This window comes from Tasmannia lanceolata, unplaced genomic scaffold (genome assembly GCF_043159265.1).
Source record: "Tasmannia lanceolata isolate RefF3 unplaced genomic scaffold, GAP_Taslan_0.1 ptg000003l, whole genome shotgun sequence".
Lineage (NCBI taxonomy): Eukaryota > Viridiplantae > Streptophyta > Magnoliopsida > Canellales > Winteraceae > Tasmannia > Tasmannia lanceolata.
The window spans coordinates 8,494,989-8,507,462 of NW_027518680.1; positions in this window are offsets into that span (position 1 = coordinate 8,494,989).

Consider the following 12,474-nt stretch of genomic DNA (forward strand, 5'->3'; position numbering starts at 1 on the left):
TGATATAGAGCCCATTATTTTTATCTTTTAGGTTCTGATGGGGTGAGGTTTGCCCCCTTTACCCACACCCATGCACTAGATGTGTCTTTCATCAGCTAGTATTACTGTAATTATATTAGTGTAATTAGACATTGATTGATGTTTATGCCTAATTGGATAAAATGCAATGGTGATAACAATTATTGGATTTGATATGTTTACTTTGGATTAGTATAAAAGGACTTATGTCTTTGGTTGTGATAATTATATGTGGCTTGTCTATGTTGCCCTCATTCATATTTTAGTAATATTTTGTTTTACTAATGATATAAGGCTAATTTTATTAACAAGGTCAAAAGTGATTTGCTAGATTTTAAAGAATTTTTGCAAGTTGTATGCAACCTGTTGATTTAAGGGATTACAGCTGATGGGATATAAATTGATTTTTTTTATGTTAATATCATGTTTTTATAAGGTAGTCGCTATTAGGTTGTTTAAATTGGTAGCCTTAGAGTAGATGTATTTTTTATTATTCTATAGTGAAGGCTAAAACAGGATTATTCGGTTTATATTAATGGTTAGTAGTATAAAGGATCGAAAATCACTGAACTTGTACATTACATATTGATGATAGAATGCTATTCAGTTTATTGCATACTGAACTTGTACCCATATATACGAATTACATAGTCTAGTTAATTTTATTACATGGTGAGAAGATCTCATGCTCAGAAGCTTATTGGTCATAGTAATGTCGGTCTTAGTGAGACTAGTAGTCTCAATTTTATTCTCTTGTAAGTCTTGTTTTGATATTATAGTGCAAGAGTCAAATTGCATTTATATATATCTACTACTATATAGCAGAAGAGAAAAGGAGAGAATTTTATCCATTTAACACGTCGATGTGATGATTTTTACCGTTTTTAGCCCTCCCCACATATCTGTACATCCTATCGATGTGAGGGTAAAAAAGGTATGAATGTTCGCTAGCCACCTTCTCCAAACGTTATGTCTCGCCCATCCTTTGCAATTGTATGTATTCAGAGATTTGTCTTATTAGATTTGATGAAAAACTGCACGGAAATACTATTTCTTTAAAGGCTGCTAGCAATAATACCTAAAGAAAGAAGCTAGCAATAATAATCATTAGGTAGTAAAGTTTGAGAGGGAAATTACAGACAACGGGTACCTGGATATGACAATTACTGAAAAACTACAAAGAAGAGGTATCAAAATATGATAATTACGATAAAACTACTTTTCCTTAATAACTTTTTGAGGATATTACGAATTCGGCACACCTGTAAAAATATTTACAAATTACGGGCACCTTCAGACGGACAATAGATTATGGAAACCTCTATAGATTGAAGGGCTAGGATCAGCCTATGAAAATGATTTTACGGGCACAACCTATTGATGTTGTGTTCCATCACATGAACGGTTTGGATCAACCTATGATGTGGTGCGTACAGTTCTTTGTTGGCCCATCGCACGAGATTTTATATATATATATATGAGGAATAAGATTGTGCGCTCGACCGCACCAAGCTTAGGTACGGTCGAGGGCCAAAAACTCATGTGGGCCCACATTGTTAGGATGATCCAAAGCATTTATTTGCAAGGCCCTTACATAGATAGGTGTGTACAAAAAATCAGCTCCATAGGATCATCCTAACCCATCCAAAAGTGGAGGGCAAAATGGACAGACACCGTTTGCCACAAATCTGCCCATTTTTGCCCTCCACTTTTGGATGGGTTAGGATGATCCAATGGAGCTGATTTTTTGAACACGCCCTATCTATGATGGGGCCTTGCAAATAAATGGTTTTGATCACCACAAAAAATGTGGGACCCATGTGTTTGGGCCCTCGACCACATATAACCTTATATGCGGTCGACTGCACACTCCTTTTCCTCTCTCTCTCTCTCTCTCTCTCTATATATATATATATATATATATATATATATATATATATATATATAGAGAGAGAGAGAGAGAGAGAGAGAGAGAGAGAGAAAACTGTTGGTGAGCTTAAGCGCACCATTTTTTTGGTGCGCTTAAGTTGTTATAACGCCTCCCATTGGTGGGCTTAAGCGGGACCCAGCGTTACCCAAACATTTAAACGAATGGGAAGCGTTATAACAACTTAAGCGCACCAAAAAAATGGCGAGCTTAAGCGCACCAACAGTTTTCTCATATATATATATATATATATATATATATATATATATTCTTGCTTACATATGTTTAGTTGGTTGTGCAGAAATTCATTGCAAAGGTGATGAAGGCGTTAGCCCAAGCCCATCCTTAGGGGACTAGCTCAGTCTAAGTAGCTATCCCTTCTTTATTTTGTAGATTTTTCTTAGACTTTTAGACACCTATAAATATTAGAACTCTTTCTCATTGCAAGGGCAATGAAAGAGTCATCTAGAGCCCTCATTTAGGAGACCATTGTGGTCTCATTAGTGTGTTACACACACTCTGTCTCATTAAGGTAGTCCTTCTTTGAAGACATGCCTTGCCGATTAGAGCCCACCCTTAGGAAGGTTATCTTAGTTTGGCAGAGAGTTTACTCTAGGAGTCATGCCTTGCATCATTTGTAGGGCCCCTATTTGGAGACAAGCATTGTCTCGTTTAGAGAGTTTTTCCTTTAGGAGGCTTACCTAGCCTCATATTAGAGCAACCCCTTCTTCTAGCGAGTCTTCGACTCATTTTTTTACCCCATTCTTGGTAGCGTTATCAGCGGTCTTTGACTTATTTGCCCTCACATTTTAGTAGCGTTATAGTAGCGTTATTTTAGAGTCGTTGACTTGTTTGCACCCCTTTTTTAATGTTGTTTTGTTTAGGAGTCTATCTCATAGACTATTAGTTTGTCCTATGGCTTAGGAGTTGGTCCTTTAGAGTCGTGGTCTTCTTCTTTGTTATTAGAGCCTTGCTGGTTTGGGATCTTAGATCATTTCTCATTGTTCTTGGGATACTAGTTTACTTGTTGTGGGTCGTCTCTTGGAGACACTAGTTGCTTGGTCGGGGTTTCCCCTTTACATTTAGGACTTTGCCCTAGTTTGTGGTGGTACTTGCGTGTTCCCTTTAAGAGCTAAAACATTTAAAGGTCCAAAAACATTGAAGAATTTTAAAATCCAAAAAACATCTGAAATTTGAAAAATCTAAAAACATTTGAAAACCTTTTTAAAAGTACAAAAACATTAAAAATTCAAAATTTTAAAAAATTTGGAATATTACAAAAATCAGAAACATTAAATCATTTTAAAAGTATTGTGTTTTAGGAGGGTATTAGGAAAATTTGTTTCCGAACTACGTTGGCTTGATCCTCTTCCACGAGGTACGTAGGCAGCTTAGGATCTTTATCCCAAGTCCAGTCAAACCTTTCAAAATAAACATTTCAAACTTTATAAATAGAACTTTATAAACATTTAAAAAATCATTCAAACAACTTTATAACCTTGTTTTCAAAAACTCTTCATCTAGAGTTAGAAGTTTGTCATAAATAGAGAGTTTTAAGTTAGGAGTTTGTCCTTGATGTGTTATTTGATTGTTGTGTGTTTGGTTTGTGTTTGTGTTAGAGTTAGGAGTTTGTCCTAGCTAGGAACGCCTCCGTCCGGTCTGATGACTAGAATACGATGCGTTAGTCTGCCCATTGTTTTCTTAGGACATATGGCCTAGTTACACATAGGATATATGAACCACCTGCATTCGTTTAAGGCTAACTTGCATTTAGTTAGGGCACATAGGAAGTCCTAAAATTCACAATACACTTTAACCTAAATAATGTTACAAAAAATTTTAAAATCAGTCTGGTCTTTTAGGTTGAGTCTAGTTTAGTGGTCTAGATGTCTTATGCATCATAGTTTAGAATAGGTGCGAAGAACTACGTTGCCTTGATTCTCGTGAAGACGGGGATACGTAGGCGGCTTTGGATGAATACCAGACCATCCAAAGAATCGGGTGAAAATATTTGAAGTCTTAGGATTTGTTGTATTATATTGTGTATAGTATTGAGTTGTGTTGTATATTTTGTTGTGTTTTTCTTACTTTCCTGTACAGACCTTATATCTTTACTTGTAGCATGCATGTGTTTGTCCACCAGAACTTAGACACTCATTAGGCATGTCACTCATAATCTAGTAATGCTTAAGTGACACTTATCTTTTATTATTTTGTATGCGCTTGTTATTTCTATCACCGGGTCATACATGCTCAGGTAGACATTTTTCTTGGGGATATTTGTTCCCATTTCACCTGATTTTCGCCCAAAACTCTTCAAAGTTAATAAATAAATGGCGTAAGAGACCAAGTGTTCGCACTATGGCGGATTGAGATGCTCTTCGGACCTTCCTCATCCGTAATCAGGCACGGACCCACATATATTTCTGATTATCCATTGCACAGAGGATTTGTTTTTTGGGTTCCATGGCCTATCCATGGATGGCGACTCTGAGTTAGTTTAGGTACATCTTGATTTCGAGCCCTGGCTCCGGATCAAGAGGTATCTCTCTCATTTATCGTCACTCGAGCTATGCTATGAGGGTGGCACCTGTTTCGAGAGTTCCTTGGTAGAGCTCTCTTTCATGTGGAGATCCCAAAGGACCGACGGGGGAATCGTTTCCTCGCCGCCTCCTCGGGATCGGGGTCCACAACTATCTTTTGTTTCTAAAAGAAAAGTGAATTTTCGTTTAAAAAAAAGCAAAAACAAAAAGTGTTTTGGTGGGAAATGAAGTAATCTCTCATTTTAAGGGCATTCTTGGAGTTTGACATGGCTTTTTATGAAGCAACAAATGTGGGCTGCTTCTAGAGAATTCTAAAGTAAAAAGGCCATCTAAATCATTGATGGTAAATTGACGGCTCAGATCAACTTTTCAACTTAGGGTTATATAAAAAGCCAAAGGGCAGTGATAAATCGACTCCCCATGTGTCTATCTCTCTCCTCTTTCTCTCTCTAACCTAGAGGAGAGAGAAAGACACATGGGGAGTGGATTTATCAATTTGGAGAGTCGATTTATCACTTCCCAAATCCAAAATGCAATTAAAAGACGGGACTTCTAAGGTTTGCAAGGAGAAGAAGAGAAACGAGAAAGGAAGAGGCTGAGACACCATCTCCGGCATTCCTTGGTGTCCCCACCCCCACAAAATTCACTGCCACCCCTCTCCACCTTCTCACGGCCACCTCCATCACCACCAGTCACGTCCATATCTAACCTAATCCTCATCTTCCTCCCCATTTCTGTTCATCTTCCACCATCAGTACTCCCACTTCCCCTGTTCAAAATAGCCCAAACTCATTCCATCATATACACGAAAAAAGAAAAAAAGAAAAAACCCAAAGACCACTACCAGCACCATCATCCATCCCCACAGCCTCTCTCTCTCTCTCTCTCTCTCTCTCTCTCTCTCCCTGCCTTTGTTTTAAAAGGAAGAAGATGATTCATATATTTTAGGGTTTGAGTGTTAATTTTGAGAAGAGAAGGTAGAGGTTTAGTTTTGGGCTTGAAAAATTCATTCGAGGAGTAAGAAGGAGAAGAAAGATAAAGTGCTGCAATAAAATGTTCAGATTACCGGATAAACGGATACAGATAATATCCGAATTCGGACAATATCCGTCGGAATTGAATTTGGTAATAGATATTAAATATCCGTTGAATTTGAATCCGAATCCGAATCCGGATAGTGTATACTGTAATCGAATTCGGATATAGCTATATCCGATTTGAATTCGATCCCTTTACACCCCTACAACCGTCCCTAGTTGATTAATATTTGCAACTTAGCCATTAAAACTTAATTGGGGTTACGGTTTATCTCATTATCCCCTGTATCAACTCATCAATAACCGCCGCTTTGTCGATCAAAACAAGTATAAAGGTATTTGTTAAATAATTGGAAAATTTCTTTTCCAATGATGCCCTTAGGGCCCTGGTTAGCAAAACCCATAAAAAATTTTCAACTTAAGTTCTTAAAACTTAGTAAGGGTTAGGGTTTATCTCATCAGTGCTATCATAATCCCCTCCTTCACATCATCCAAAACCGAGCTATGCCGTTAAAAACACTCGGGTCAGGGTTTTAAAAAATGTGGCTTCCTTCTCTGCTCTAATCTGTTCAATTCTAGTGAATCATCAAAGGCCTGATATGGGTTTCGCGTGATAGATGTGATTTCAACAAATGTCGAATCATACAGTCGGTGTTGTTGATTACACTGGTATGTCTACTCCATGTTTGTATTTCTTTTTTCACAGCAATATTTCTTTCATACATGCATTATTTTCTACTTTCTTGGGTTGAATTTCTCTGTGTCAGTTTCATTTTGTTAAGTCTGCGGAAGAAACTCACAGTAAAAAATCAGAGTGCCAGTACCTATATATGAATAGAGACTTGGGAGGATAAATTTTAAAAAAAAAAATGTCTATCATCTCTTTCGGTTACTTAAGATGAAGACTTAAAGGGAAGAAATGATTCAATGGATGGAGACACAAATAAATGTTTAATCAGTGCATCAGCCACCAATGTTTCGCATATCAACGGACAAATGAAATGTTTTGAGTGAATTTTTTTTCTAAGAAATTTACCCAGATAGCATGTGCTGCCTTCTTTATTTTCCACTTGGGGCGTGGTGTTTTTCTAAGAAATTTACTCAAATAGCATCGCTATAGGATCTAGAGAATCCTTTGATTCAGAGTGAATCTTCATAAAGCACCATTGAAAGACAATACTAGATTTACTTCTTATAAAAATATCCACCACTCCATTGAAACCTACTATCTGCAAAACCATCCGTAGTTTCATTTCTCTCTTTGATTCAATCATTGGGAGATCGGTGGCTCTAAAATTTGAAATTTTATTGCAGATGAAGTCCTTAAAATTTATTCTATGATTAATTAAATCCATAAAGAATTTCATTGGTCTAACATGCATTTTGGGACAATGGATTCTCAACTTCTTAATGACCAAAGCACGCCTTGGTTAAAGATCAAATAGAAAGTAATATGTGACATAAATACGCTAAATAATGAATGAGTATAATTGCACATGTACACACACAAATGCACACCCTCGTACACGGAATGGGAGGAGATGCGGCTTCAATCAATTGAACTAATGAAAGACGGGTCTGGGGGCACCGAAACCTCAACTGCTCCTTCAAGCATCTGTGTCACTTTCTTCATGGAAGGCCTTAGTGATGGTTCTTCCTGAATACACCAAATTGCTACCTTCACGAACCTCTCCAGCCTCCTTGCGTTGCTCAATGCCTCTTCGTCCTCCTCCACTAACAAATTCAGTCTCCTTTCTCTATAGCAATCATAAACCCAATCTATCAGTATCACATTATCCATGTCATCCAAATCCAGTTCCACGTTCTTCCTACAACAAATTATCTCCAGCAACAAGGTGCCAAAACTGTAAACATCCACATTTGATGTGATTGACATGTTTCTGAACCATTCGGGTGCGACATATCCTCTTGTTCCTCTTAATCCTGTACTCGGTCGAGTCTGGTCTGCGTGCAAGAGCTTTGCGAGGCCAAAATCCGAAATCCTTGCACTAAAACTGTCATCTAAAAGTATGTTTTGAGGCTTTATATCACAGTGGATGTTTGGGTGCCACACTCTTCGTGCAAGTACGTGAGCGCTCTTGCAATGCCAAAGGCAATCTGTATCCGTTGGCTCCAGCTGGGCCTCGAACTTCCGAAGAGGAAGCTTGATAAAGAGCCATTGCTCATGAACTCATACACCAAAAGCCGTTGTGACCCCTCATAGCAGAATCCCAACAGTTAGACCAGATTCCTGTGATGGATTCGGCCAATTGCGAAAACCCATACATCTAGTCCACTATCTAGGGCTTATATTAGAACATATCCAACAATCTCCTCCTATGTTTTACATATAAGACAATCCAATAGATAGATAGTGTGATGTTCAAAATAAAATATTGAAGCATCCACAACACCATATGGTCTATATCATAAAAGATCTGTAATCCAACTGAAAACACGACTCCTTTTATGACAAACCAAGAGTTTTAGATATACAATAATCTAAACTCAACCAAAAGGTAGTTGCACATATATGTGAACCCCTACTGATCTTAGATGAATTCATTCATGAGGTATGATTCTCATCGAAATCCATAATAAAGTTCCACAAAAAAAAAAAAAAACTCTATACATACTGACATAAAAGCATAGTCTTCATGACTTTAGAAGATTTACTCATTAAGTAAGTCATCCTCATCAAAGTCAAAATCAAGACAAGCTCCTCCTTTTTCGCTAATCCATGTGAATTACAAAATATGGATTTCATGAGAACGAATCCAATCATTTGTGTAAAAACATGATTACACACATGAAAGTATCTAGTTCTACCTTAAGAAGAACTTAGTACAATCCATAATTCACGAAAGTATCTAGTTCTACCATAAGAACTTAGTACAATTCAAAAATGGCTCAAAAAGTATCAGTATCACTCTCACCATAAGCAGCATTATCAAGTTTCAATAAATAACAAGACCAAAATAGCTTGTTTTGCAAAGAACTATTACACCATAATTGTCAAGTTTCAATAAAGAACAAGATCAAAAGTTGGTTTCTTTTGCAAACAACCATTTCATGTTTCCATAAAATGTGAAGTCCTCTTATCCATATTTGAGTCAAGTTGAAATCATCAAGTGTGGAATGTTCAACCCTTCCCAAACAGGCTAACCAAGTTTGAGTTAAGTTGTATCATCAAATGTGGAATGTACAACCTATCTCAAAAGAAGGTATATCATCAAGTGTGGAATGATATACAACAACTTTAAACATTTAAAGAAAACATATCAAGTGCCTATCTTTGGGCCCTAAGGGAGATTCAAAAATTCAAACTTAACATGGATAATGTAGATTAAGTCCATAACATGGATAATGTTAGTTAAGTCCTGTCCACATAGATTTTAACCTATAAGTTAAGTCCTGTATACAGAAACTTTAACCAAGTTAAGTTCTGTTCACATAGACTGTAATCTATAAGTTAAGTCTTGTCTTACATAGACTGTAACTTCATCTCCCTCTGTCTTTACAGACTTTTAATCACATTTTCCTTACAGTTTTGAATAATCGATCTATGTTCAATCCTTTTTGTGAGAGGTTTGGCCTATTATCCTTTGATTTCGTATAAATCAAAGTGATAATCCCGTGTTTTTGAGATAAGTCAACATGGCAGTTTTCAGCCCAAGATATCTCCTTTTACCATTAAAGAGTGAGTTCTTCACAAGCTTGACTATCACAGAACACACTTAAGGAACTAATCCTTAACCGGGTCAGTGGAACGTCCATAACCATAATTAGATTATCTATCTCTTTAACTTCATTTGCAACTGAAGTTAGAGCATAAAGTTCCAATTCGACTTCCACACAACAGCAACAGATTTGCTGTCCCCTGATTCTGATCCCCATAATGCATCAGAATATTCTTCCACAATAAGTGGGTGGATGGCCAACATAGTTTTGAGCATGCTCTTGAGTACTCGAAAGGTATCTCATCAGCCTCATAAGGGCATCCAGTACTCATGGCCAGGATTGCTAGTCTAAAGATTCAGCATGCCAACTGTAAAAGCTATGTCTGGCCTAGTGCAACACATAACATACATGAGACTACTAATCAGTTTTGAATAATCTAACTGATTCACTCACTGTCTCTTCCTTAGTAATCAGCTTGTTGATATAATCAAATGGTGTCTCAATTGGTTTGCACTCGCTGCATCCTCAAAAGGAAAGTAGTTTTTCATATAATGGGCTAGGCCAAGGGTGATTCCTTGCCTTTCAAAAGCTTACTTTCTTACCAAGAATGGTGTGTTAACACCGATGCCTATTATGTTGAATTCTTTACCCAAGGTTAGTTTCACTTCACTCACCATAAAGAGAGTTTGGAAATAAGAATCAACAGTATAAACCCGGCTTGACCCGAAACCCGAGAAACATGAACCCAACCCAAGTTGCAGCCCTAGATGTACTGATCATAAGATTAACCGTTCATCTGGTGGGCCACCAAGAGATAATCTGTATTTCACGGTCTTGTTCATGCTCCATCGGTATACTGGGGCCAAGAGTAGTAATAAGTAATTGGGATCCTCGTTGTGATCTGGACCATTCAGCTTGTGGGCCCCCACCACACTTTCCCACCTCGGGCAATTGAAACTGCTTTCTATTCTGCCTACCAAAAATGAAAAATAAATTACACCAAGCTGATGCTACCATTAGTTTGAGCTATGGCAGAAAGGGGAAAAAGAAGAAGGCTTTGTTAATATAGGGCTTGCATATGTGTGAAATCGTGGAATAGGGAAGGGTTACATATGTTATCGGAAAACGAATCGTTGGGAGAAGATATCTCTGTTTGCAGACCAAACTATAGTTTTTTCTGGTACTTTGTTGAACCAGATTGCAAGTAAGAAGAGATTTTTGTCTGCAACAGGAGTGAACCCGAATGCAAAATCACCAGAAAGTGAAACCCATGAAGAATTGTCACTGGTAGAGAGACTAGAGCCCAAACTTATCGTACCATTAGTTTGAGCCATGGCAGAAAGGGGAAAAAGAAGAACAAGCAAGAAGAGCAGAGGATTATCAAGAGCAGATGCCATTTGAGATTTAGTATAAATTTTGATTGAACAGAGAAAAGCAATGTATTATTCATTCACCTCCCTCTACTTGTTTTTTTATAGATGAATTAATGGGTCTCTATGTCTTCGCCCGGAGAGTTTGAAAAAAATACAAGAGACTCTTCTCATGCTGACTTCCAAGTCAAGGGTTTCCCATGTCATCTACTCTATATACTGAAACTCAGTGTATAACCCATCTCTAGTGCATTCCGATTAGATCTTGACCGCACGACCTCAAATCTCCCTATTTAAATATTAATAGCCATCTGATCAGTAACTTGCTTTTGAGATGGACGGTCGACGAAAGTTAAACGCAACATTAAACAAGAAGGCCGGGTCTCTTAATCAGATATGTTTAGGACCATCCGATTAAAGTGTGATTTTGGGTCTATGATCAATCCAAGATGAGCCCCACACTATTTATGCACGGTTAGAGATGTTGAAAATACTTATACACAGCCCTTTGGTGTATAGTGTAAGCAAATGACCATTTCTTACTGGAAGAGTGGGGCCCTTTGTTCGATTGAGATTTCTTCCCATCCTCGTTTGCTTCGTATCAATTCCGATGGTGAAAAACAAGAATCTGGCAATTGAAATTAGAGTAGTAATGACAGAATTGGGTTCCTTATTCACCATTCAACCTGTTCCACCCTTTTCAAATGAAAGTGTCGTTACACCCATTTTATCCCAGAATCCGTAGGAAATAGAAATGACGATAAAGACATTGATCCGTTGGACACGCATTTGATCTCACACACACTGCAAATTATTTTCATTTTTTGGGAAGTAAGATTCGCCTTTTTAAAAAAAAACTTAGAAAGCCCCCTCTAGTGTATTTATTAGGATTGCAACTTGGTTAGGTTTTATTCGACCCGAAAATAACATGGGTTAGATTTAGAAATCATGGGTCTTAGGTAGGGTCGGATTTTAAATTGGAAAACCCGACTAAATTTTGGGCAGGGCCGGGTTTAAAGAAAAAAAATCTGAAACCGGAGTCAATCGTAGGAGCGAAGTATTACCAATGACTTTTCCACAAAAGAAACTTGGCTCAGGTCAGGGTCTGAGGAACTTTCCTTTCACCCCTTGCTAATAGTCTAATTAATAGCAAGGGGTGTGGAAATATCAATTACTTCCAAAAAGAAAAGGTAAGCATGGAATTGATACTTCCACACCACACTCTTTGCTATTACGGGGGACCTGAGCCAAGTTTTGTTCCTTTTCCACGGTCATCAACTTCGCTTTTGAAATGGAGGGTCTGCAGATCTTGACCGCACGACCTCAAATCTCCCATTTAAATATTAATAGCCATCTGCTCAGTAACTTAGCTTTTGAAATGGACGGTCTGCAAATCTTGACCGCACGACCTCAAATCTCCCATTTAAATATTAATAGCCATCTCTTCAGTAACTTCGCTTTTGAAATGGACGGTCTGCAAAAGTTAAACGCAACTTTAAACAAGAAGGGTCCCACATGCGCGACACGAGAAATGAAAAATAACGCGGTGCACGGTTTTGGTGATTTGACTTTTGATTGTAATGCGCGTGGAATTTTAACCCAGAATTCCTAGGAAGTAAAGGACGATTAAGACATTGATCCGTTACACACGCACCTGGGCTCACACTAGGGCTGCAACTAGGGTCGGGCCGGTCGGGTTTTGGAGAACCCAACCCTACCCGAGAAATATCTCGGGTCGGGTCGGGTCGGGTTTTTTTCAGAAAACCCACGATTCCCAAACCCGGCCCTACCCATGATAAATCTCGGGTCGGGTCGGGTTTTTTCACGTTGACGCAATTTTTTAAGGAAAATTCTTGTTTGGCAAGGTAACTCAACTCATAGAAGCAGAAATTACACTC